At 36.4% G+C, this 22,213-nt stretch overlaps 1 long non-coding RNA gene across 2 annotated transcripts in view; it reads right to left on the reverse strand.

The window, feature by feature from the left end:
• Positions 1-562: 562 nt before the first annotated feature.
• Positions 563-22,213, reverse strand: part of LOC143661475 (uncharacterized) — an 83,764-nt gene continuing 62,113 nt past the window's right edge. The window contains exons 2-3 of one of the 2 annotated variants that reach the window (XR_013164621.1): positions 6,771-6,862; positions 563-765 (exon numbers count right to left, since the gene is read on the reverse strand). This is a non-coding gene — a long non-coding RNA (uncharacterized LOC143661475). The remainder of the gene's footprint in view (positions 766-6,770; positions 6,863-22,213) is intronic. The other variant, XR_013164623.1, reaches the window with a different exon arrangement.

The following is a 22,213-nucleotide window of genomic DNA, read 5'->3' on the forward strand; positions in this document are numbered from 1 at the left end:
TGACAGGCAGCTCTTGAATGACTTCCAACTGAGCATAATCATTTTCTTCTGACAGGTAGAACAATGTCCAACATTCACTCTCTTCAAAGGATTATTTTTTGCTTTTCTTCATTAAGATTATGTGTTTTTAATTAGAAAACAAATAGCAGGTATTTAAATAATTCTTTCCAGCCATGTAGGATTTGATTTAGTATCTAAAAGGAGTCCTGATATTAGATATTAAGGAGAAATTGTTTCTTTATACAGAAAGATTATTTCAAAAGAAAAAAATGTGATTATATAATCTGATAGAGAAGATTTATATTTTATAAGTAATTGACCAATAATTTCTATTTAATGCCTCAGAAATCATTTTGTGCCTTCAGGAGAAATAGGACAAACATACTTTGCTCAACTTCCTAATCTCCAGATTAGAAAAATAAAATATTGCAGGCTGTCATATGTGAGGCATCACTGCCAAACCAAAACATCGCAAAATGGAGCTTAATGTTGGTTAGCTGATACTGTGATATCATCTTAGATGAAGTAAGTGTGCATTGAGGCAAGCTACAGAATTACATGAATGACATTTTTATTAAACGCAAGATTTAGGAAACGTTTACAACCTTAATTTTCCAAACGCAAGATTTAGGAAACTTTTACAACCTTAATTTTCCAAGCAGTTACAAAGGTGGTTAAGAGAATGGGCTTTAGGGTGGGCTGCGGTAGCTCAGCAGGCAGAGTTCTCGCCGGCCATGCTGGAGACCCGTGTTCGATTCCTGGTGCCTGCCCATGCAAAAAAAAAAAAGAGAGAGAGAGAGAGAATGGGCTTTAGCACTAAAAGGACCTAGATTCAAATTCTATTACGTTAGTGACACCAATATTTTATCTTGAACTAAGAGCTCCTCCAAACTCCAGATTCATATATCATCTGTCTACTTCATATCGTCACTTGGAAACTGGCAGGTGTGTCGTGCTTACATGTCCAAACCCAAACTCCTGTCTCCCCACCCCGCCCCAACTAAGTCCGCTCTTCCTACAATCTTCCCATCTCAGTAAACGGCAACTCTACCCTTCTATATGTTCAAGACAAAAACCATAACAAGCAACAAAATTATCCTTAACTCTTCTCTTTTCTATACCACATTTAATAAATTAGCAGAATGCATTGGCCTTGCTCCCAAACACAGCAGAATCTGAACACTTCTGTCTGGACACTACCATGCCGATTCCAGTGAATATCATCTCATGCACCGCTGGCTTTATCTCTTGGCTTCTACCCTTCGTTTCCTTCTGCCATTATCTAAACAACACAGAAGGCAGAGAGTGAGTCTGTTAACACCTGTAAGTCAAAATCCTCCAATGGCTGCCTATCCCTTTCACGCCTTCCAATGACCTTCGAAGACCTTACTCCCTAACCTATGTCAAATAAAATGGAACTCACCAAAAAGTCTATTCCTCCACATTGCCCAGACTCTTTGGAGTTAGGTAGGGCTAAGGAATAGAAGAACTGGTATGCAACACTCCATCTACTAACCTACTTATGCTCTTATGTAACAATCGAGGAGTCCCTGAGTTCCAAATAATACAAACATAAGATGGCAGAGTTTCCATCAACTTGAATCTCCAAGTGATTACGTGAAGCAGAGCCTCTACCAACCCAAGATGGGCATGTAGTATGAAATGAACTTTTGTTTTGTTAATCCACTGAGATGTAAAGTAAAGGTGCTACCAAAACTCAACCTTGCCTATAATTCACCACATTACTGTTCTGACTTTGTCTCCTATCACAATCCCATTCTACACACACTAAGTACCCTTCCACTTTTAATTGTGCAGTTCCCCCTAACTGCAGTGGCTATTCTCTAAAATCAATCTCTTTACTTGTTATAGGTTTATTCCGATGTTTTATTTCTTTTTGAGTCAGTTTCAATAGCTTGTATCTTTGTGGGAATGCCTCCCTTTCTTCTAGGTTATCTAATGCCTTGACATAAAATTATGCCTAATATTCTCTTATAATCCTTTTTATTTCTGTAAGGTAAGTGGTAATGTCCCCTCTTTCATTCTTCATTTAAGTTATTTGAGTCTTCTCTCTTTTTTTTCTAAGTCTAGCTAATTTAGTTTGTCTTTTCAAAGAATCAGCTTTTGACTTGGTTGATTTTTTCTCATTTTCCTATTCTCCATTTCATTTATTTCCACTCTAATATTTACTGTATCCTTTCTTCTGTTTGTTTTGGATTAGTTTGTTCTTCATTTTTAGGCTCTTCAAATGAAAGTTGAGGTTATTGACTTAAGGTTTTTCTTTTTTTGTTTTCATAGCTATACATTTTCCTCTGAGCACTTCTTTAATTGTATCCCATAAGTTTTGGTATGTTGTATCTTCCTTTTTATTCATCTCAAAATATTTTCTAATTTCTCTTTTTTTTTTTTTGGTCCATTGGTCATTTGGCAGTGTATTGCTTAGTTTCCACATATTTGTGAATTTCCCAAATTTCCTTCTGTTTTCAATTTCTAATTTAATTCTATTGTGGTCAGAGAATATATTTGTATGATTTTAATAATTTTAAGTTTATAGGGGATTGACCACATTTTTATAATACATCCTGCCAATTTCTGCCTTTGATTGGAGCATTTAATCCATTTTTATTAAGGTACTTGCTGACAAGGAAGGGTTTATTTCTTCCATTTTGTTATTTATGTCTTTTTTGTTTCTCTGTTCCATTACTGCCTTCCTTATACTAAATAGACAATGTATTAAGTGCCATTTTAATTCCCTTACAATTACCATTACTATATTTTTGTGTTATTTTCTTAATCGTTGTCCTAGGGGTTAAAATTAACATCTTAATTATAACAATCTAGTTAATATTAATAACTTAATTTCACAGAATACAAAAACTTTGCATCTAGATAGCTCTGTTGCCTCACCCTTCTTTGTGCTTTTTTTTGTCAAACTACAACTTTATACATTTTAAGCTCACCACAATTTTATAATTATTGCTTTATATAGTTGTATTTTCATATCTGATAGGAAAAGAAAAGAGTTACAAACAAAAAATATATTTATATTATCTTTACATTTACTTAACTAATTACCTTTTTATTTCTTTATGTCTGGTGTCTTTTCGTTTCAGCCTGAAAGACTCCCTTTAGGGTTTCTTGTAGAGTGAGCCTGCTTTCAACAAATTTTCGCAGGTTTTGTTTGATGAGAAATCAGCTGCTACTCTTATTGAGGCTTTTTTATGTGATAAGTTGCTTAATTCTCTTTTTGTCATTGGCTTTCAACAAATTGATGGTGATGTGTGAAGGTTTGGATTTCTTTTCATTTATTCTATTTGGAGATCATTGCACTTCTTGGAAATGTATATTAATGTTTCTATTACATTTGGGGAGTTTGGGCATTATTTCCACAAAGATTCTTTCTGTCCCTTTCTCTCTCTTCTTTATTCATGGCCCCCATTATACATATGTTGGTATGCTTAGTGGCGTCCCACAAGTCTCTGAGTTTTCTGCATTCTCTTTTTGTTCCGCAAACTGGATAATTTCAACTGACTTATCTTTAAATTCACTGTCTCTTTCTTCCGCTCAAATCTGCTGTTGAACTTCTCTTGTGGATTATTCATTTCAGTTATTATATTTTCCAACTCCAGAGTTTCTACTTGGCTCTTTATATATATATATTTATAATTATATATATATAATTACTTTCCTTTTAAAATTTTCTATTTGGTGAAACATCATTCTCATGATTTCTCTTTCTTATTCTTTAGGTATGGTTTAGTTTAGTTTTTTGAACATAAATATAGTAGCTAATTTAAAATCTTTGTGTAGTAAGACCAATGTCTGGGCTTCCCAAGGGACAGTTTTTATTGACTGATTTTTTTCCCTATATATGTGCCATATTTTCCTGTTCCTTTGCATTGCTCATAATTTTTGTTGAAAACTGGACATTTTAAATAATAGAGCATGGCAAATCTTCAAATCAGATTTCCCTTCACAGCTAGTTGTTCTTGCTCCTTATTGTTGTTGCTGCTGTTTGTTTGGAAGTGACTTTCCTGAATTAATTCTGTAAAGTCTGTATTCTTTGTCATGTTATCTTAATGATCAGCTAATTATTAGGCAGAGATTCCCTTAAATGCCTGGAATGAATAAGTTTCCCAGCCTTTGCAGGAGGGCTCTGTGGGCATGTTGGGGTGTGCCCTCAATGCTCTGGCCACTTATAACTTGGCCTTTACTGTCACTTTCTGCTTGTACCGAGCCTCAAAGTCAGACAGAGGTGACAGATGATAGCTTTCTCAGGTCTTTCCTGTGCATGCGCACATCCCTGATCATGTGTATGGCCTGCTTGATTCCTGAAAATATGGCAAAGTCTTCCAAAGCCACCTATAGACATCTCACTTCACAGCTTTTCCTCTTAGGTTTTTTTTGGTTAGCCCCTTGTTTGTCGCCACTGCTATGCCTGCCTCTGTCAGCTGCATTGTTAAACAATTGCTGATTACTTCAGACAAACAATCCAAGGGAAAGGCTGTTCAGAGTGAGTGAGATCTTGGTTCAAATAAAAATGAACCTTGCAAGTGGGGATTTCCAAGGAACTTCCCGATAGGTCAAGTAATGACAATTTTCTGAGAATGGAGCTTTGGAGGAAGCTCTAATCCTGTTCTACCCCCTTCAGTGAATGCCACATTTCTGGCTTTCACCGCTACCATCGTTATAAGGCTTTTGGTTTTCAAGACTACAGAGAATTCATAGATAGGGAAGTGGAAATACAGTAAGTTAACACATCGAAAACTCACTGTTCATACTAACATTCAGTTGTTGGTCTTTGAATTGTTCCAAGCCTTTAATTAATTTTAAGAGTTCTGAAAAAGGTGATTTTGACCATTTTTTTGCCATTGTTATTGTTTTTATGAAGGAGTAGATTTTCAGAGACCCTTATTCTATCATTCCAGAAGTACTCTCTTCTTGTTTTTTTTTTAACATGGGCAGACACCAGGAAACGAACCCAAGTCTCTGGCATGGTAGGAAAGAACTCTGCCACTGAGCCACCATTGCCTGCCCTTGCCTTTACTTTTAACTTAGTTAAATATAGCTCCATTTGACCCTTATTGCTAATCCAGGCACAACACGAAATTTTTACAATAGCACATAATTCCACCCTCCTCTTTTTTGGCTAACCAGAAGATAATGCATGCTATTCTATCACCAATGTCCACTTGGTCTCAGGAATTTAAACTATGTGCCTCCTGGGTTTGGGCTCCATTCCTATTGTATCAAAGTGTTTCAAATTTTTGATGACCACCTCAAATTCTCCAACTCCTCTTGATAGAATTGATACTTTAGGAATCTATTCCACTAGTCATTGTTCATACTCTTAGGAAGAGCATTATCTTTACAGTTTGTAAGGAGATATCACCAACTGAGAATACTCAAGATTTATAGCTTTGAAATGCTGTATTCATAGTGCAACAGTACAATAAACCATCATCTTTGGTTGACATCTAAGAGCCTGATTCCCAATAATAATATGAATCCAGGAACTTCCCAGGGGATGTGATCAATTTTAGTGCAGCTGTAGGTAGACAGTCCATGACTTTGGTTATGAGAGTTACTGCTCTATCTGCCCCTCCAAAATATATATATATATATATATATTTCTTTATATGTATAGATCCCTTAACTTCTTCCCACATGAAAATTTTTATTTATACTTTTTCTACAAAGGGTATCATTATTCATAAAGTTACTTTAATGCCTATATATCATCCTCTATTATTTCTTTGCCTGAATATTTTGAAAGCTTAGTCACTTTATAGAATAACTGATGTTTCTTTATAAGAAAAACGCATGGTTTTTGATATTTGAGTATTTTAGGGATTTGATCTTCAGTATTACTACAAAGGAAACACCACGAACAACCATCAGAGGAAAAATATGTTTGAGGGTTTGCAATAATTCATATGACCAAATTGAGTCATGGTCTTTTTCTATGTATAGTTTTAGCAAAATTGTTCTCCATGTCTTATAGTAATACCTCTCAAAGCTATTTGTTGACTGGATCTATATTAACAAATATTGACTTTAATAGTATTACTGAGAGATGAATATAATTTGTTCTTTTCTAAGAGTTGACAAAACGTGATATATTCAACAGTTTTTCAAATTAGCAACACTAGCAAATTCTTTAAAGTACTTATGACAGAGATGCAGTGATGATTGAAAAGGTAGAATTAAGCAAGTCATAACATTAGTAGGGAGAACAGGATAGAAAAGTTAGAAATGTAGCCTATGCCAGAAAAATGGAAAACAACAAAGAATTTGGTAAGCAAGAGTATGTTAAAGACGGTGTTCAGATACTCTTAGGTTAATAGCCAATTTCTGGGACTGCCTGCTTCCAAAAATTCTCTAATGAACCCCATTTTAGATCTTTAACAGGTATAACTTACCAATTCTTGTTGGGCTGGTGATAGTTTTAGTTGGGAAACATACCCAAGGATTCCTTCCTAGTAATTTAATTGCTATATTGGCAGTAAGGAATACTTGATAAGGAGCCTTCCAGCAAGATACAAAAAGCAGCATTTCTCTGATGTCTTTCCCAGTATTCTAAATCATCCAGTTCAAAATCATAGAGAGAAGGAGGTGCAAGGGTAGTTCAGTGGTAGAATTCTTGCCTGCTGTGCAGAAGACAGAGGTTGGATTCCCAGCCCATGCAATTCCCGCAAACAAGCAAACAAAAGAAAGAAAAAACAAACAAAACATTGAACAAAATGGTGCTGCAGTAATGGGATACTCACATGGAAAAAGAATGAAATGGGGCAGGCCCCAGTGGCTCAGCAGGAAGAGTTCTTGCCTGCCATACTAGAGAGCCGGGTTCGATTCCTGGTGCCTGCCCATGTAAAAAAAGAAAAAGAAAGAAATGTGACTCCCACCATACAGCATACAAAAAAAAAAATTCATAGAGGGCTGCCTAGGTGGTTGATGAGGCAAGGCAGCCTGTACCTGTCGATGGTAATCTGAGTATATTGGGTCAGTCTTCTTCCAATACTTAGCTAGATCAGCTGGTAAAAGATTGCTATCATGTATGTATGGAGCTGCTCCTAGTCATGTGAACCTGCCAGTGACCAGTTCAATGAAAAACAATTTATGAATTCCTGTGAGGGGAGAGCACAGGGCTGAGAGCTCAGGATATTACTTTAAGTCACAGGAATTCAAGGCTATTTGAGAATTTAGATAATTTCAGGTTTAATATTCCATTTGACCTTTCCACTTTTCCACAGAGTTAAGGGTGATAAGATCACCACCAGTAATAATTAGTCCTTTTTCTATTAAGCCTCTCTCAATTGGTCTAAATGCTTCCTTGGCTTCAACTTTAAAGAAATACTGAAGAATTTTAAGAATGGGTTTAGAAGAATCAGCTGAACTCTCAGGGAGTCTGCTCCAGCTATTTCCCCAGTATCCATAGAGTCTTTTGCTTATGGTGATTCTAGAGCTATAGCTAAATCTCTAGCTATTTCTGGAATTATATATAATGTAAATCCACTAATATCTAGATCAGGTATAATTTGATTGTGGGACTTCTAAAAATACCCTTCAGGGGCGGGCCATGGTGGCTCAGCAGGCAGAGTTCTCACCTGCAATGATGGAGACCCGGGTTCGATTCCCGGTGCAAAAAAATATATATCCTTCAGTTGTACATTGTATCTGGCAGTTCCATTTGTAAAGTAAATCTTTATTATATCTGCAGAGGCTGGATCACCGAGAAGAAGGAGGGCTCTTCTGATAATGGTCCCAAAGAAACAATTACCAGTTAGGCCCTCAAGAAGAATTTAGGATTGTTACAGATTGTTTTAGTACTCTGTAGTTGTTTTAGTACTCTGAGGGAATTTGTATTCCCTCAGTGGTTGGATTAGTGGTAACTAAAGTGACACCCAAATCAACAAGAAAGCTGTCGAGTTGTTTGTTTTTACTTTCACTTCCGCATTCAGCAAACAGACAGGGAAATGCTAGGCCCCATTGTTTTCCTTGAAGTGGTCCTCACCGGACATACTTTGGACAGAATTTTTGTTTCTGAGATAAATTCGCGGCACTGACTCTTCCAAACCCCCTTTTGCTTGCAGTATCTACAGATATCCTTATTTGTGGGCTCTTGATTCTTGGAGAATAGATAACTTTTTGTTCTTACTTTTATTTCAGGGGTTAGTGGTTTTATCTGGAGACCCAGAAGTTTGTTTTTATTTCTAGCTTGTTTACTTCACTGAAATTCTTTTAAATTCCCACCACATGTTGGAGATGTTTAAATTGGCAATTTCCCATTCCAATTTATTTTTTTCTGATAAGTCCCCTATTTCAATCTAAGCCTATTTACAAAAAAGAGAGGACAAGGCTCCTTTCACTTCAGCTGTAGCATCTACTCCAGAATCTCATTTGAAATTTCCTGAAATCTATTTTTAAATCAGACAATTTTAAAATGTCTTTATTCTATTAATTATTTAAATTTTTTGTCCAATCATTACTTAAGGGAAAGGCTTCTAAATGGTACATTTTCTATTTTTATTACCTTCCCAAGGTTAACGTTTTAATTATCACAGTTTAGTTATTTAAATTCGCTACTGGCCTTTTCCTTCTTGCTGCTTTTAAACCATTTTCCTCCCAATTGGGAAGCTAACAATAAATAAGTTAGTTGATACAAATCTGTGATTCTGAGAGAGTAAGTATCTAAAAACATTCCTGAATTCTGCAATAAATATTTACTTATCTGCCTTCCTGATATCTTTCATTATAGCTCTTAATTCAGCTCTAAACCACGGTTTAAGTTCAACTTCTATTTTTGAACCTTCTCGTCCAGCAATGTGATTATTCTTTTCCTAAAAGCAAGAGAGCTACACTGGCCAAACACAATCTCCCTAAGCAAATCAGACTGCTGATTTTAGACAGGATTGAGGGAAGCGTGGAGTTTAGGGACTGGCAAATTTTCAGATGATTAAAGGAGTTGACATCGTCTGTAAACACATGGTCACACCAGTGAGACTGGTGTTTAATTGTCACTCAGGGTGTGTGTTTAATTAGGGTAAGTCGTGTATCACTGGCTGATTTACAGAAGTGAGAAGCTGCAACAGGTTGCCTTGCAAAAGTATGTTTACTGAGGCAGGTTGCTGATCAACTGAACGGGTTTAAAACTGGTTCTGGAATTAAATTGGTTCTGGTATTATGAACAATCAGTCTGTGAAAACTTTTTAAAATTCTCACCTGCTAGAACATAAGCCCCATGAGAACAATAGGTTTTAATCACTGTTCTTTCATGAAACTAAAACCATGCCTGTCATATAATAATAAGTATTTGTCGATTCAGTAAGTCTTTGTCAAATAAATGAATGAATGCATGAATGAGTCCAGTCTAAGCCTAGCCACTTACCTGTTCCATAAACTCTGGCCAATGCTTAATCTCTTATACCTTCAGTGTCTTCTGTAAGGGGGTTATTTTTATTTATTTTGCAAAGTTATTATAAGGATTAAATTAGGTTGTGCATATAATACATTTGATAAGTACCTGATATATAGAAAGTTCTCAATAAGCAATGGTGATAATGTGATGGTTTCTATTTTTCTTGCTGATGTTGGATGGCAGGTGAAATCCATGAAAGCATTTACTTCTCTCATTGGGCTTTCCAGTAGCCGTAATTCATATTGACATCATGCTACCTGAAACATTCTTCGATCATTCCTATGCTCCTTTATCTCAAACACATGAAATATATCTTTTCTATATCCCATTTTCTAAGGGCTACAACTTAGTTCTTAATACTTAAAAATAACTCATAATGCCATAAATCTATTTCTTTCAGAGGGCATCTTTTCTTGCAGAGTTCAACATAATGACTACTGGTGGGAATTTAAGGCATTGAGGCAGGCTAGAAAAGATTTTCAGCAAGACAAAATAGTTGTTGCCTACCACCCTTGAATTCACCTTAAGTAAGACGCTGGAGCACAAATTCCATGCCAAGTTGTCTATTCCATCTCTCTGCAATGCCCCTCTCATGATACGTGCATTAGGTACTCACATATACCAATCTGGAGTTGAGGGAAGAAGGCTGTCTGTTCAGAGATACAGATTTGGAAATCAAGTAAAACAAGTTCTAAAAAATGTCCCCTGACAACCAGACCAGGTATCAATGACTCTGCTGAGAGCAGTTTAAATGAAGTGACTTCTGAAGAAGCTATACTGAGTTTTTGAGGAATAACTAAGAAGTGAGAAAGTGTGACAGCAAAAGTAGATTACTCTTTCAAGAAGTCTTTTGGTAATAAGGAGTGACATCTTAAAAAGTAGGGTAAAAGCAGGGGTTGCTGTGGTCATTTTTGTTTGTAAAAAAAGTGAATAGTCAACAAATGGTGCTGCAATAACAAAACACACACGTGGAAAAAGAATGAAATGTGACTCCGCCATACAGCATACAAAAAAAAGTGAATAGTTTAAGGTAAATTATTATAGATGAAGAGAAAGAACCAAAATGATCTTAGAGACTCAAAATATGATGGACCAAACAGTTGATTAAGCAAGTTCTCAAAGAGGTGTAAGGTTATAAGCCTATGCTATATTTATGATGGGAAGAAAGAAGTTACCAAATTATGAGTAAGTGAAGCTAATAAAAAGGGTTTAGTAAGCAGATTCCTTATCTAATTTATGGTCATCTCAAAATTTTTATCCCACAATATGCACAACCATTCAAAACCATCATAGATTTGAAAATACACCTTAATTTCTCCACTCATCATTCTAATAGTAATAAAAATACAATGGTAATTCTACAAACTAGAGACTGTGCTGAGCAGTTTGTATGCATTGTCTCATTTATTCATCACAATACCTTACTGGAGATGATCACCATCCCCATTTTTTGAAGAAAATAATCGAGGTTCATAGGGATAAGTAATCCAATCAAGAGACACGTGGAAAATGAAGTAGCTGGGAATCAGTTGAAAGTGTATAGCCCAAAAACCTACATTCATTGGCATTTTTTGCATAGCATCAGAAACAAATGGAATTGAACATTTGTCACTTTTTCATTTGATTCATATTCCAAAGCACTGGGTATAGGACTTAAGCTGGCCAATCACGCACCCCTTTCCTCTAACCAGGGTGGAGCCTCACTCAAGATGAACCAGTTGGACAACTCTAAGAGAACACTGAGCCAGAGTTATTAAGGAAAATATTTTTTTCCCTTGAGGCTGCCAAAATGGTAGTATTTGAGCCTTGAGCTGTCAGTCAAGTGGAGAAAGCCTGTCTCAGATAAAGGGAGACCTGTTGAAATATTAGAACTCTTAGATCCAACCATACCTGACTCCCTCCCAATTTACTTCCTAATGTGTTTAAGCTCATTTAACTTAGGTTTCTGTCACTTACAACTGAAATTTTCCTAATAAAATAATGGAATGGAAAAAGAATAGAATTTGAAGACAGACTAAGTGGGATTGATATCTTACCTCCCTGAACTTCTAGGTGTATATCCTTGAGTAGCTCTATTTCTGAAATTCTTTGACTCTCCAACTCCTTTTCTATAAACACAGGACTAATAGGTTTATAGGTAATGTAAAATGAAATAATATGACATTTATTATTATTATTTAAATATTTATAATATTTATATTTATAATATAAAATGAATAAGAGAACAGGTTGGAGGGACAGTCTACCTAGGTTCAAATCCTGCCTCCACACTTGCCTGCTATATGACTTTGGACAATTTAATTGTGCCCTTCCTCCCTTCATTCCTTCCTTCCTGCTTTCCTTCTTCTAAACTGTGTCCTCACCACAACCACCCAAAAAAAAAAAAAACACACCATCCATTCCACAAATATTTATTGAAACTTATCATGTACATGGAACTAAGTTAGTTGCTGGGAAACCAAAATGAGCAAAATAGATACGCTCTCTGCCTTCCTGGGAAAAAGACAACTATTAAACAATCTCACGAACAGATAAAATCCATGTGGCAGCTGGAACTTTCCATCCCTTTGAGAATCTGCTGAATTGCCTTGAAGTGCCCCTCTGCACCCCAATGCCATGACCACAACTGAAGCCTTCCCCAAGATTTCTGCCTATTCCATGTGGGAAGGAGAAGGACCTTACAATCTCTTTACTTCTTGGACACTGGCTTCCTGATATATGCCTTGGTTAAGCATCACTTTGATCCCTACATAAAAAGAGGTTCCCCTTATTCAGTTTCCATAAAAACAAAGTCTCCTAACCCAAGCATTTGTAAGATTGATGATAATTACCAAAGGTTTCTGTTGAATCCTTAAAAAGGGTCCCTTGCACAGCTTACAACCTTTCTCAATATCACTACCTCCTCCATTGTCTGTTATTTTCCTCCTATTTTAATTCCCTTATGGAGAACTTAAGGATTACAGAATTGAAGTTATTAATAATTTAACAAGAGTTCTAAATTCTCCTCCCTCTACCTCATAGGACAATTTCACCTCTCTTCTGAACACAGAGCACAGACCAACTTCAACCCCAAAATCAAATTAAAGTATTTTCCCAACAAGTACAGTTCCCTCCCTAAGGGTAATTCTACTGCTACCTGGAAAAATTACAAGCTTTTTACCACCTTGTGACATGGATATGCACTTTAATGGTGACAAGAAATAGGAAGGAAAAGTAGAGTACCAGGAGAATGTAAAACAAGGGAGGTGACCTAGTCTAAACGGTCAGAAGAGGATTCCTTGGGATGATATCTGAAGAATAAATAGAACTTAACCAGCAATAGCAGAGATGGGGAACATTCCAGAGAAAGGAAACTATATATTTAGCTTGTTTTTTTTTTCATTAAGAAGAAAGAAAATTAGAATGAAAGTGTAGGCAAGATAAGAGAATGAAGCTGAAGCCAGCTTTGTAATTGGTACAGAAAATATATGCATCAAAGTCCTGTAAAATTGTCAGAGGTGAGCCACAAAGTCTAAACTGAAGTTTCTACCACCAACACCTGGAAAAAAACATAGCCAATGTTATTGACGCATTTGCGTCAAATAAAAGCACACCAAGAAATATTTCTCCTAGTATATGGTTGATGACTGATTAGTAATAAAAAAAGTTAACGTGTATTGACTGCTTACTCACATCATCTCATTCAATCATCACAAAAGTAGATAGCAGATAATAATATTACCCTCACTTTAGGTTGAGGTTAAGAGTCAGTAGGAGCTGTGCACAGTTGCTAAACTGCTAAGTCAGGATTCCAATCCAGGCCAGCCATTTTGTTCAAGAGCCCTTTCTCTTAACCACCATGGTTTGCTGAATTCAGATCCTCTGCCTTCTCTGTTTCCCTAGGGCAGTGAGGACTAGCAGAATTTTTGTATTTTGCAGCTCATGGGGAACCACTCTTCCATGAAATCCTCCATCCATGATTTGGTGCAAATGTAACACTTGAAAGTTTCCCTGAATTCATGAAGTTCATTTTCCATTTGTTCCAACCAGGTTCCCTTTCACTGAAATATGCACAGTGTGTTCTGTAATGTATTTGTCTTGTTAGTTTTATGTTATTGAAGCCATGAGAATGAGAATGTTGATTCATTAAATTTGGGGGCCAGTCTTTGTGGAGGAATGCTTGACTCAATGTATGATGTCTTTTAATAATGTTATTGACCAACCCAGATAATGTGTTTTTTAATCACTGTCATGAATAAAAGTGATCAAGATGACCAGTAATCTAAGGAGCTCAGAATACAATTAAATCAGCTATCTGAATCTGGATTTGCATACTCAAACTTCTGACAAGGTCTTTATGATATGGTAGACACAACCCAGTCATTTCAACCATTCAAACGTCCAATGGAGGATCTTTGCAAGATCAGTTCAGATGCTGTCACCAAAAACTATGGAAAGAAACAAATTCAATTTTCAAAAGGCATACCCCACCCTTCCCTCAGGAGCTTTTCCTCTCTACTCTTCCCTCTTTTTTTTTTTATCGGCATGGGCAGACTCCTGAAATCGAACCTGGGTCTCCAGCACAGCAAGCAAGAATTCTGCCACTGCAGCCACCAGTATACCACTCCTTTCCTTTTCACTTTTTAAGTATCTCCCACCTACCCCCACCCCTATCAAGCTATTTTCCCTTTCTTGTCATGGAGTGCCTTGGAAAGAAAGCACTATAAGTCTACATTGCCAAAGCACTGGATTTTTAAACCTTCTAAATAGGACATTATTAGTTCATAGCTTGAATGCTTTGAAATCTGATCAACTTTCTGTTTCTCAATACATTAAGCAAAGCAAGCAAAATTAGTCTGCTTTATGTCAGGTGCTTAGCACAAATCCTGCAATAAGGTGCTTGAGTGCAGAAACCATTAATAAAGGCATAATTCCCTAAGACAGGCTTGATTAATTAAGTTATACGTGTATCCTTCTAATTAAAAAAAAAAAAACATTAGGCAGATGAGTGGAATTTCTGAGTATAAAATTCAAAGGCTTCTTTTGAATGCCTTTTGCCTCTCTCTTAAGATGAAAGGAGCACTGCTGGTTATTATAGCTGCCAACACACAGTTATAGCATGGGCACAGAGCACCCAGAACTCTGTGTCTTATTAAAAACAATTTGGTATTCATCTGACAGTTTATAACTCAGTTCGCAGTCAGGGCCCGTCTGATTAAGTTAGGCAATTCAAATTTGAGGGGGCAGCTGGTACGACTATGCAAATAAATACAAGAGGAAGAAATGGGACCAATGAATCAACAAGCAGATGGTAAAAAGCCAAGGTCTTCAAAGAGTATTTGAATATCTTTTCCTTTCTACTTCCCATCACCCTGTATCTCAAATAATTTATATTCAAAGAGTATAGAGATTATCACTTAGTTTAATGGTCAAAATAGAACGATTTCGAACATTGATCCTTTGAGCATTAAGGTTTATAAAGAGAAAACATTGTTCACAGTGATGCTATATTAAATGGTCCTCTGTTTGAATAAGTTCTCATTTTTTTCTTAATCGATTAACCAACTTCTTGATATAATTAAGAGACAAATACATATCCATCTTTGTTTCTGGCCAAGTATTTTCAAGCAAAGCTGTAGCACTTTTCACAGAAGTAGAAAAGCCTTCCTCTCATGTCATTTAGGTCTTAGGAAGCAAAGTCCAAAGAAAGGCATTGGATCCTGAATCTCCATTACCACAAACATTTCCTCATCAGGGCCCTGAGTCAGGACCACACAGTCACACTAATTCCTGATCTTTTTTCTGCAACTGATTCAGGCATTACTCATTTGCCCCTGTCTGAACTGGATCTATTTGGAAAATGCTCATAGGGTCTATCTTTATTTTAGAGGACCTCAAATTTCAGATACAACTTCTGGCAATCATGCTGTCCAAAATTTCAAAATAAACATGTTCATTAATTATGGCCTTTCATCTGCCATAATCCTTTCATTGGCTTGCTTTCTTCCTCCTGATATCAAGTACACAAGGCCAAATTATGTAGATTTTTTAGGCAATAAAATGCATATAGATGCATCTGGAAATTGTTAAAGGGTTTGAAATAGGTATGAAATGATTTGAGATATATTTTAGAAATATAACATATTGGTTCTTATAATGACATCTTGGAAATATTGAAAGATTGTTTTTAGCATTTGACAGCTGCGAAAGACTTTAACTATGGTTGCAAGTCATTGATTTATTACAATTTCCATTTATACAATCAAATCTTAACACAGGACCAATCCTTGAAGTCTATGCCTCTTGGTGATGATGAACAAATCAAAATTTTTTTTTGTTTTTGTTTTTGTTTTTTTTTTACATGGGCAGGCTCTGGGAATCAAACCCAGGTCTCCTGCATCACAGGCAAGAACTCTGCCTGCTAAGCCACCCTGGCCCACTCAAATCAAAGTATTTTTAATGTATTTGTTCAAACTACATATTTTTGGCCCAGGTCTTTGGGGGATGAGTTTCCTTTCTGCTTTCTAAAGTACTTTTTCATAATTGTATTTTTCTTTCTTACAGTTCTGAATAGCATGAGAGTGACTGCATTGGACCAGCTTTAAATCAAATAGTGCCTGACCATGTTCTTTTGCATTAAGCAAGACAAGGACTGGTTCATGCTATCTTCTCTATCAATAACATTAAGAGACCCATGTAAGCCAATATAACCTGTGAGAGGGTCAGGAACAAACGCTATGTAATTTCTTCTCTTTTACATGAATAACAAAAGATACTGGAAACTAAGCTAAAATGTAATTTCCTGAAATCTATGACACATACCCAACTGCTGAAAATGTAAGGAAGAGTTCACAAATGCAGTCACATGCACTTACAGAACTCCCCATCTTATACCACTGAGTTATGTCACTTCAAGATTTCTGTTGTCTCCCCACAATTGTTTTCTATCTGTTTCCATTTGTTCCAGTACCCTGGACTTTAAACCTGATCTTGTATTTGTTTCCTTATTTCCTATCTGATTTTGTACAGACAGTCAGCTGTCAGTATAATCTTTACTCCCTTGACTATAATATTTTGTTTACTGTTCGCTTTTAAGATTTTCTTTTTGTGCCCATAGATGAATTTCTTTTTATGTATCCTGCTGGAATAGCACTTCTTGGATCTGCACCTCAATGTCCTTTACTACTTTGGGAAATTTTCAACCATTACCTCTTCACGTATTGCTTTTTCCAATCTCTGCTTCCTTCCAAGCCTCCAGTTATAAGTATATTAGACTTGTGTCATATCCTCTATGCCTTTTATTCATTTTCTTTATGTTTCATCCTTTTATCACTTGGTATTTAATTCTAGATATTTTCTTCTGACCTACTTTCCAGTTTGTGAATTCTCTTTGCATCTGAGTCTAATATGTTTAGTACAGCATCCACTGAATGTATAAATTTGGTTATTGTACTTTTCAGTTCTTAAATTCCCATTTCATTCTTTTGTTACAGTTTCCTGCTCTGCAGCAATTATTAATCTTGTATTTTATCTCCTTAAACATAACAAACATAGTTATTTTAAAATCACCCCTTGGTGACCCTGGACTCCAGTTCCTCCTCCCAGCCCTTCAAGGCATTGTTCACCCTCTTTGCCACATCTTCAAAAGAGGCAAATGATGCTAGAAGGAAAGGAGGCCAAAACTCATCCCCAGATCTTGGATCTCCTTCCAAATCTTAGCCTTATTATTCTTCATTAATTTTTGCTCTCCCTTGCCTTCAAACAGATGTTTTTTCAATATTCCAGTTGTCCTGATTGGAAGAATTGTACCAGATTACCTTCCTCAAAACCAAAATATCCTCTCTGATTCATAATTCATCCTTGTTCTAATTCTTGAACTTGTGCTTCCTTCCCAAATCACTCTTTTGATGTCACTGATGCTTCCACAAGTCTTTGATACTTCCTGAAAGATTTCAGCCAGAAACTTATGATATATCATAAGTTCTTTTTTTCCCCTAAAAGTCCATAAAGCTCACACAGACACACGTACACATCCTGACAAGATAAAATATAACATATGAACTCATCATCTAAAAAAGGGTGGCACCAATAAAGTCAGAAATTTTGTATATTTAATAAATTTAAAAGTGTCCATCCCTTGCTAGTGTGCCTAAATGAATCTAACTCATTCACATGTGAATACACACTGGAACATATAAAAAGAAGCTCGAGGTATTGGCTCCACATCTCCAAAATTTATCCTGACAACCAACATATATCCAATCCCTCACTGTTCCTTTTTTTAATCATACTATCTCTACCCTTAACCTCACACATCTGCATCTGTTCCTCAGCTCCAGTTTCTCCAGCACCTGCCTTGACCCATCACTCTCCTTGCCCCCACTTCATATCAGCACCTTTCCTAGAGTACAACCTCTAGTATTTCCTCTCTGTCCCACCTCCATAACCATGGATGACAAGCACCCTTTGTGTAAAAATCCACCTTGGCTCCAATAGATAACCTGGCTGAGTCCATCAGCCCTGCCTCCCACCCAATGCACTTAAGGAGAAAGAGGTAAACATTTAAGTACAGTTTCCAAATTATTTCATGTTAAAACAATTCAATGTTTAACTCAAAATTGCTATTGCTACAAATTATCTGAGATGTTTCCAGTGGAAAAATTATTTTTATCTACATGATAATAAAGAATAACAAAAGAATCTAGAAATATAAATAACAGGGAAATTGGAGAAGGATTGAAGTTGAGCATAATTCTAACAACTTCAGGTTTTGTTAAAGAGGAAGAAAGAGAAATTTAGTTGATTACAAGAAGGGGTCAGAAAATACTCCCATGTCCAGTACCAACTGGGTACATTCTTTCGACAGTATATAATTCTGATCCTTCAGTTATATAAATAAATCTAGTGGAAAAACACCTGCCATGAACTTCAGGCTTTTTTATTTGCTTTCCCATAATTCAGTTTGGAAGTAAGTCACTTAAAAAAAAAACAGAAACAAGTGAAAAAACAGTGAATAACTATCACTTTCTCACTAGCTTGAGTGCCAAGATTTGTCCCTCAAGAAAATTGGAATTACAAATCTCTAAAAATAGGGGTGTCCAATGGAGACAGTGATGAAGCAAAAGGCACCACTATAATTGATAAGGACTTACTAAGTGAAGCTTTTCATTCTGGGGCAAAAGTTTCTAAAGCATACTTAGGGAGATTGAAGACAGCATTGACTGGTTATTTAGTTGAAGAGTGCTCTAAAAAGGAGGTAGAAATACATGACATATGCCTTAAACTTGCACTAAGGGAAGAATTAGATCCACATTAAAACTCAATTGCTTTTTCAATCCACTAGTAACTTCCCAGTTGCCTAAAATGTCCTCATGGTACCTTCATATATGACAAAAACACAACCATCACATAGATAAATTCCAGGACCACCCCACTGAGAATATCCTGCTTTCCCTGCTTATTTTTGAAAGTTTGGGTAATTTATATCCTTGTGCTAATGTCCAGGGCTCTCTGAAGAGCAATTACATAAATATTTTTAATTGCACTGTCCTCTTGAGTACACAAACCACAATTCATCTTAAGTACATCAAGGTCATTGGTTATCTCTACTAAAGCTTTAACATAATATGGCAATCTTAAAGTGCTTCAGTTAAAACATCTTACTATGTTTAGAAGTTAAAAAAGGTCTCCTGCTGTTCCCATGAATTATATAGAGTTCACTAATCTTCCATGGGTGTTTTACTTCTCCACGTTGCCTGTGCTGGCACACTCCATGGAACAATTTGCAAATAATAGCAAAGGTGGTGAAGAAACCACAGCCCAAATGCTACCCTCAACTTTATATCTTCATACCTCTCCCATAAAATAAAATCTGGAGATGTTGATGTAAAATGTTAAGGGTGATTCTTTATTGCTCTGCAAAAAATGTATCTTCTTGCTCCTTTTTGAAAAAAAAAAGAAAGAAAGAAATCTGTTCACAATGCACAATCCATGTGAAAGAGGGTATTAAAATAGACAAAGGGCAAACTAAAAGATGCAAAGATAATATACCTGGGACAAGATTATGGAGAAGCATACAGGGAGCACAGAGGGGAATATAAGGAGATGTGCAGAAGGAAGTATAGAGGCTATTGTTACAGCAAAGTAGGGAAAATTTTTATGGGGGTACTTCACCTAAGAGAATTTTTTTTTTAATTCTCTCTTTGGAAAAAGCCAGTGCTTCTGCTGCCTCCGTGGAGAATAGAGAAAGGGAAACTCTAACCAAATAATTGAAAACTAGGAATATGTTGAAGAGCAATTTTCACTAAATTTTAACATTGCACGAATCTGTGCAGTAACACATTGGGAACAAAGATAGCCAGGGCTGTAGAATATTTATGAAAACTCTATATCTGATCTATGAACTTTGGACCATTTCAGAAATACAGGCAGTGAGTTTTTTACAATCCATATAAAAACCCTGGTACAAGGTCATACAATACAGGCTGTAATGGAATTGTAACAATATAGAGAAAGGTAACACTGAGCCAGCCTAAATAAAGAAGAATCTGAATGTGATTATGACATTCCTTTACCCCTATTTGGCTACTGAGTTTGTAAATTCTCTAGAGAAGCAGGAGTGGTGTTTTGTGATATATGCAAATATATATTATATTCACAGTTAACAGTATTGCCAGTTTATATAGCACAGATCATTATTTAAATTCTGTTGTTCTCTTTATGAATGCTTTAGTTGTTTCTATAAAGCCTCTATCAGAAGAACTCCACCAAATATTTTCAGACATTATTACTATTGTGCCAGATATTTTACATTTGCCAATCTGACCCATTCTTTACCCATCCCACACTGCTCTGTGGCCCAGGAAGTCTGGGACCCTGACTTCCATTGATAGCAACCCAGATTCTCTTGCCCTCCAGCTTTCAACTGAGTTCATTCAATGGCACAGAGGGTGGGAAGAAGAGGTCTGAAGGTATTTATTCCACTAGCTCAACCTCCCTGCCAGGCCTTGGGTTGACAACCAATTCCTTTGTGATGATGACAATTCATGTTGATTTATATTGGACTCTGCTTTTCTATACCTGTGCAAAACCAGTAACCACCTCCTTTCCTTCCCCCTTCACCCCTAGTGTGATAAAGGCTCTCCACTTTTGCTAGACCTGGAGTGCTTCACTGTTGCTTAGCCTAGCCCATATGTCTCCATACGGTCTCTTCATACATTTCTCTTCAATTTACCCACTTGAACATGCCATCCCTCTCCTAACAAAACCCAACATGTGAATGAATGAACAAAAGAATGGAGCCATTCTTTTAAGTAGGCAGCCTCTTCACCCAATGAGGAAACACTTCACATCCCAGCAGCAGGTCCTGCCAAAATCAAAGCAGCTATGGTGTCTTTCTACATAAACTACACTGATTCCTACCCAATAATTTAGACAAATGGTCTCACACAGTACTTTTAATTTCTGATTTATATGTTATATTAATGCAAAAAGTCTTTCAAAGCTATAAAAACTAAATACTAGGTTCACATTTAAAGGTGGGTCTTTTTTTCCACAGTTAAATAGGAGCTAAGTGAAAGGAACAAAATGCAAATGGCTGAAAAATCTTGCTTATCAAATATTTTAGGGATGGTCGTTTCACTGATTTCTAGCATTCACTATATATATATATATTGAGATGTTACTTGGGATCATATCCACTTGCACCCCTGGCATGAATTTCTTTTTTTGTAAGGTCAAACCTTTTGTAAAAAATATTTTGAATGTCTCTCATACAAATTCCAATGAAAACCTCTAGAGAACAAAAAATATATATACAAACTAAAAAGGGGGAGGAGGAACAGACCCGCAATAAAAACGGCTTGAAAATATCTTCAACAAAGAAAGAGACCTTCTGTAAGGGAAAATAAGGGCTGAAGCCATTGAACTCCCTTTATCTATACTCTAACAAATAACACCTCCTGTGCCTTAAATATTTAATGTGAAATCTGTGGATTTATATAGCTTACAAAATGCCAGGGGCTTATTATCTTTACAGTTTGCGTGACAGGAATATTCATATCGCTGGATTCCACAGTCTAAGACAACAGGAATTCCTCCAGGTGCTAATGGCAGATAACTTTCACGTGGCTTCAATAATCCACTAATTATGGAACCCCTCAGGTAGAACAATGTCATTAATCTGATTAAATTATTTATATTGCTGCAAAGCTAAATCTTATTAGGTCTTCAGTATTTTACTTGGTTCTCCAATACGGATATGTGAAAGGATAAAACTATCTTTTCTATACTCTATTTTCCAGTCGATAAAACAACGAAGATGGAAATTAACCCCGTCTAGAGATTTTAGACAAGATCACCCCCACGAGCAGGGTCTACTGTCTCCTGGACAACCTGAAACTATGTGGAATTTCCCAGGTCCCTTTTGGAACTACACTCATGTGGTTGAGGCTTGTTACCAATTATTTCAGTAGCAGGGCAGTAAACCATGATAAGCTATGAGTCCTATCCGGGTGGCTGACCAATAGAGGCACTGCCTAAATTAAAGTGAAGAGGCTTCATTTCTTCTGAACAGATCATTGACAAGATTGGGAAACTCCTAATGCCAAATGTGCTACCTAATTACACCAAACAGAATCCCCTTACAGGTTTTTGGCAACATCCTAGCTCATTTTCAAATCTGTGCAGGTCTAACAGGCATTTAGTTAGAGGGGTAAAGAAGGTTTTGAGATTAGATTAAATCCTGCAGCAATTTGATGGGCTACTCAAAACACATACAGTATATTCAAGTGCTCTGCAAGGGTAGTAATTTGCAAA

Source organism: Tamandua tetradactyla, chromosome 2 (genome assembly GCF_023851605.1).
Source record: "Tamandua tetradactyla isolate mTamTet1 chromosome 2, mTamTet1.pri, whole genome shotgun sequence".
Lineage (NCBI taxonomy): Eukaryota > Metazoa > Chordata > Mammalia > Pilosa > Myrmecophagidae > Tamandua > Tamandua tetradactyla.